Source organism: Piliocolobus tephrosceles, chromosome 10 (genome assembly GCF_002776525.5).
Source record: "Piliocolobus tephrosceles isolate RC106 chromosome 10, ASM277652v3, whole genome shotgun sequence".
Classification (NCBI taxonomy): Eukaryota; Metazoa; Chordata; class Mammalia; order Primates; family Cercopithecidae; genus Piliocolobus; species Piliocolobus tephrosceles.
In genome coordinates, this window is record NC_045443.1 from 7,854,033 (window position 1) to 7,860,424 (window position 6,392).

Consider the following 6,392-nt stretch of genomic DNA (forward strand, 5'->3'; position numbering starts at 1 on the left):
AGAAAGAAAGAGAGAAAGAAAGAAAGAGAAAGAAAGAAAGAAAGAAAGAAAGAAAGAAAGAAAGAAAGAAAGAAAGAAAGAAAGAAAGAAAGAAAGAAAGAAAGAAAGAAAAGAAAGGAAGGAAGGAAGGAAGGAAGGAAGGAAGGAAGGAAGGAAGGAAGGAAGGAAGGAAGGAAGGAAGGAGGCTGGATTGGAGGAATCTAAAAGAATTCAGGATCTAGTCTAGTCTATAGCTAAATAAGAACTCAAAAACAATGCACAGAGCTACAATCTAATAATAAGTATATTATAGCTTTTCTTTAGAAACATAACTTTCCCTAATACCATATAGGAATCTCAGATTTAAATAACTCTTTAGGCTAGGAAGGTAAACCAAGGCTGACTTTACATTTTGCCAACAATTTTAAGGTTCCTGGCCCTTCCAGGAAGTGACAATTTTTACTCACTCACTGTAAGGCTGAGAATCATTGAAGTCAGGCATTCTATGATATTTTAGTCAAATCCTTGGTAATATAATCAATGTTTCCAATTGTATCCTGCTATAAAGAGAAAGCAGATTATTATTGGACTTATTCAAATAACCAAATTGTTATAAAAATAAAAACACTTATGAATAGTTTCTAAATTTTAGAGAGATCAGGTAGGGAGAAAAAGCAAACGCTTTCATCTTTGTTCATAAAAGTATACTTCACCAAATTGCTTTGTTTATATTGTAAACTATACATAGCTTAAAAGAGAAAATTTCCTTAAATATGGAAAACAAAATATTTAAGCAAATAATCAATAATGCTTTATTTTTTATTTTTATATAAGATTTTTTTTAATTTTTAAAAATTTTTGTGGGTGCATAGTAGGCGTATATGTTTGTGAGGTACCTGACATGTTTTAATACAGGCATGCAATGTGTAATAATCACATCCTGGAGAATGGAGTATTTATCCCCTCAAACATTTATATTTTGTATTACAAGCAATCCAATTACACACTTTTAGTTATTTTTAAATGTACAATTAAGTTATTATTGACTATCAGCACCCTTTTATGCTGTCAAATAGTATGTCTTATTCGTTCTTTCTAACTTTTTTTGTACCTATTAACCATTCCCACCTCACCCCCAGCTCCCCACTACTCTTCCCACTACTCTCTCTATTCTCTATGTCCATCCTTCTACTCTCTGTGTCCATGATTTCAATTACTTTGACTCTTAGATCCTACAAATAAGTGAGAACATGTTTGTTTTTCTGTGCCTGGGTTATTTCACTTAACATAATGATCTTCAGTTCCATTCATGTTGTTGCAAAGTACAGAATCGTGGCAGAATAGTACTCAATTATGTATATGTACCACATTGTCTCTATCCATTAATCTGTTGAGGGCCACTTAAGTTGCTTTCAAATCTTAGCTATTGTGGACAGTACTGCAACAAAAATGGGAGTGCAAATACCTCTTCAATATACTGATTTTCTTTCTTTTTGGTGTATACCCAAAAGCAGTGGGATTGCTGGATCATATGGTAGTGCAATTTTTCATTTTGTGAGAAACCTCCAAACTGTTCTCCATAGTGGTTGTACTAATGTACATTCCCACCAACAGTGTAAGAGTGTTCCCTTTTCTCCACTTATCAGCATTTATTGCCTGTTTTTTTAATATAAGCCATTTTAACTGGTGTGAAATATCTCATTGTAGTTTTGATTTGCTTTCTTTTATGATCAATGATGTTGAGCACCTTTTCATATGCCTGTTTGCCATGTGTGTGTTTTCTGAGAAATGTCTATTCAAATATTTTGCCCATTTTTTGATCAGATTACTAGATTTTTTCCTATACAGCTGTTTAAAGTCCTTATATATTCTGGTAATAACGCCCTGTCAGATAGGTAGTTTGCAAATATATTCTCCCATTTTGTGGGTTGTCTCTTCACTTTGTTGACTGTTTTCTTTGCTGTGCAGAAGCTTTTCAACTTGATGTAATCCCATTTGTCCATTTATCCTTTGGTTGACTGTGCTTGTGGAGTATTGCTCAATAAAGTTTTGCCCAGACCAATGTCCTGAAGATTTTCCCTTCAGGGAATTATTAATGTTTTCTTATGGCAGTTTTATAGTTTGAGGTCTTAGATTTAAGTCTTTAGTGCATTTTGATTTAATTTTTGTATATGGTGAGAGATGGGGGGGCTAGTTTCATTCTTCTGCATACGAATATCCAGCTTTCTTAGCACCATTTATTGAAAAGACTGTCTTTTCCCCAGCATATGTTCTTGGTGCCTTTGTCAAAAATGAGTTCACTATAGGTGTTTGGATTTGTTTCTGAGTTCTCTGTTCTGTTCTATCGGTCTTTGTGCTCGTTTTCATGCCAGTATGATGCTGTTTTGGTTACTATAGCTCTGTAATACAATTTGAAGTCAGGTAATGTGATTCCTCCAGTTTTATTCTTTTTGCTTAGGATAGCTTCGGCTATTCTGGCTCTTTTGCGGTTCCATGTAAATTTTAGAATATTTTCCTATTTCCGTAAAGAATGCCATTGTTATCTTGATGTGGATTGCATTGAATATGTAGACTGCTTTGGGTAGTGTGGAATTTTAGCAATATTGATTCTTCCAATCCATAAACCTGAAGTATCTTCCCATTTTTTGGTGTCCTCTTCAATTTCTTTCATTACTTTCATAGTTTTCATTATAAAGATCTTTCACTCCTTTGGTTAAGTTAGTTCCTAAGTATTTTATTTTATTGGTGGCTATTGTAAATGAGATTACATTTTTATTTCTTTTTTGGATTGTTTACTGTTGGCATGTAGAAATGTTACTGATTTTTATATGTTGGTTTCATATCCTGCAACTTTACTGAATTTGTTCATCAGTTCTAATACTTTTGGTGGAGTCTATAGGTATTTCCAAATATAAGATTATATCACCTGCAAACAAGAATGATTTGACTTCCTCTTTCCAATTTGGATACCCTTTGTATCTTTCTCTTGTTTGATTGCTCTAGCTAGGACTTCCCGTACTATGTCAAATAATAGGGGTGACAGTCGGTACCTTTGTCGTCTTCCAGATTATAGATGAAAGGCTTTCACCATTTTTTCCCCATTCAGTATGATACTAGCTGTGGGTCTGTCAAATATGGCTTTCATTATGTTATGTTTCTTCTGTAACCAGTTTTTTGAGAGATTTTGTCATGAAGGGATGTTGAATTTTATCTAATGCTTTTTCAGCATCAATTGAAATGGTCATATGGTTTTTATCCTTTTTCTGTTGATATAGTGTATCACATTGATTTGCATATGCCTAAACATCCTTTCATCCTAGAGATAAAACCCACGTGGTCATGATGAATGATCTTTCTAACATATTGTTAAATTCCATTTGCTAGTATTTTGTTGAGAATTGTTCCATCAATATTCATCAGTGATACTGGCCTGTAGCTTTCTTTTTTTGATATGCCTTTGTCTGGTTTTGGTATCAGGGTAATACTGGCCTCATATAATTAGTTTGGAAGTATTCCCTCATCCTCTATTTTTCAGAATAGTTTGAGTAGAATTGGTATTAGTTCTTCAAATATTTGGTACAATTCAGCAGTGAAGCCATCAGATTCTGGGCTTCTCTTTAGTGGAAGACTTTTTATTATGGCTTCAATCCCATTACTTTTCACTGGACTGTTCAGATTTTGGATTCCTTCCTGGTACAATATTGCTAGATTGTATGTGTGCGGGAATTTGTCCATTTCTTCTAGATTTTCCATCCTTTTGCATTCGGTTGCATATATTGGCCACTAATGATCCTTTTAATTCCTGCAATATCAGTTGTAATGTCTGCTTTTTCATTTCTTGTTTTATTTATTTTGATCTTCTCTCTTTTTTCCTTAGTCTGTTTAAAGGTTTATGAATTTTGTTTAAATTTTCAAAACAGCAACTTTTTGTTTCATTAATCTTTTATGTTGTTTTATTTCAATTTCATTTATTCGTGCTCTAATCTTTATTATCACTTTCCTTTTTTTACCTCAAATTTTTATTTTTAGTTCTGGGGTATATGTGCAGGATGTGTAGGTTTGTTACATAGGTAGACATGTGCCATAGTGGTTTGCGCACCTAACAACCCATCACCTAGGTATTAAGCCCAGCATGCATTAGCTCTTTTTCCTAATACTCTTCCTGCCCCCACCCCACTGCCTGACAGGCCCCAGTGTATGTTAGTCCCTTCACTGTGTCCATGTGAACTCGTTCAGCTCCCACTTATAAGTGAGAACATGTGATGTTTGGTTTTCTGTTCTTGCATTAGTTTGCTGAAGATAATGGCTTCCAGCTTCATCCATGTCCTTGCAAAGGACATGACCTCACTCCTTTTTATGGCCGCATAGTATTCCATGGTGTATATGTACCACATTTTCTTTATCCAGTCTATCGCTAATGGGCATTTGGGTTGAGTCCATGCTCTTATTATTGTGAAGAGTGCTGCAATGAACATACATGTGCATGTATCTTTGTAATAGAATAATTTATATTCCTTTGGGTATATACTCAATAATGGGATTGCTGGGTCAAATGGCATTTCTGGTTCTAGATCTTTGAGGAATCACCACACCATCTTCCACAATGGTTGAACTAATTTACATTCCCACCAACAGTGTAAAAGTGTTCCTTTTACTCCACAACCTCACCAGCATCTGTTGTTTCTTTACTTTCTAATAATGGCCATTCTGACTGGCGTGAGACAGTATCTCATTGTGGTTTTGATTTGCATTTGTCTAATGATCAGTGATGTTGAGCTTTTTTTCATATGTTTGTTGGCTGCATGAATGTCTTCTTTTGAGAAGGGTCTGTTAATGTCCTTTGCCCCCTTTTTAATGGAGTTTATTTTTTTTCTTGTAAATTTGTTTGAGTTCCTTGTAGATTCTGGATATTAGACCTTTGTCAGATGGCTAAATTGCAGATTTCCCCCACTCTGCAGGTTGCCTGTTCACTCTGATGATAATCTGTTTTGCTCTACAGAAGCTCTTTAGTGAGATCTCACTTGTCAATTTTTGCTTTTGTTGCAATTGCTTTTGCCGATTTCATCATGAAATCTTTGCTTATGCCTGTGTCCTTAATTATATTACCTAGATTTTCTTCTATGGTTTTTATAGTTTTGGGTTTTACATTTAAGTCTTTAAGCCATCTTAAGTTAATTTTTGTATAAGGTGTGAAGAAGGGGTCTGTTTCAATTTTCTGCAAATGGATAGCCAGTTTTCCCAGCACCATTTGTTAAATAGGGAATCCTTTCTCCATTGCTTGTTTTGGTCAGGTTTGTCTAACATTAGATGGTTGTAGATGTGTGATCTTATTTCTGAGTTCTCTATTCTGTTCCATTGGTCTATGTGTCTGTTTTTGTACCAGTACCATGCTGTTTTGGTTATTGTAGCCTTATAGTATTGTTTGAAGTCCTGTATGGTGATGCCTCCAGCTTTGTTCTTTTTGCTTAGAATTATCTTGGCTATATGGGCTCTTTTTCAGTTCCATATGAAATTTAAAGTAGTTTTTTCTAATTCTGTGAAGAATATCAATGGTACTTTAATGGGAATAGCATTGAATTGATTAATTACTTTGGGCAGTATGGCCATTTTCACAATATTGATTCTTCCTATCCATAAGCATGGAATATTTTTCCATTTGTTTGTGTTCTCTCTGGTTTCCTTGAGCAGAGATTTGTAGTTCTCCTTGAAGAGGTCCTTCATTTCCCTTGTTACCTGTGTTCCTAGGTATTTTGTTATCTTTGTAGCAACTGTGAATGGGAGTTCACTCATAATTTGGCTTTCTGCTTGCCTGTTGTTGGTGTATAGGAATGCTTGTGACTTCTGCACAATGATTTTGTATCCTGAGATTTTGCTGAAGTTGTTTATCAACTTAAGAAGCTTTCGGGCTGAGACAATGGGGTTTTCTAGATATACGATCATGTCATCTGCAAACGAAGAAATTTTGACTTCCTCCCTTCATATCTGAATACTCTTTATTTCTTTCTCTTGCCTGATTGCCCTGGCCAGAACTTTCAAAACTACGTTGAATTGGAGTGGTGAGAGAGGGCATCCTTGTCTGTGATGGTTTTCAAGGGGAATGCTTCCAGCTTTTGCCCAATCAGTATGATATTGGCTGTGGGTTTGCCATAAGTGGCTCTTATTATTTGGAGGTATGTTCCTTCAATATCTAGTTTGTTGAGAATTTTTAACATGAAAGTATGTTGAATTTTATCAAAGGCTTATTCTGTGTCTATTGAGATAATCATGTGTTTTTTGTCTTTAGGTCTGTTTATGTGACAAATCACATTTATTGATTTATGTATGTTGAACCAGCCTTTAATCCTGGAAATGCAGCCTACTTGATTGTGGTGGATAAGCTTTTTGATGCGCTGCTGGATTCAGTTTGCAGTATT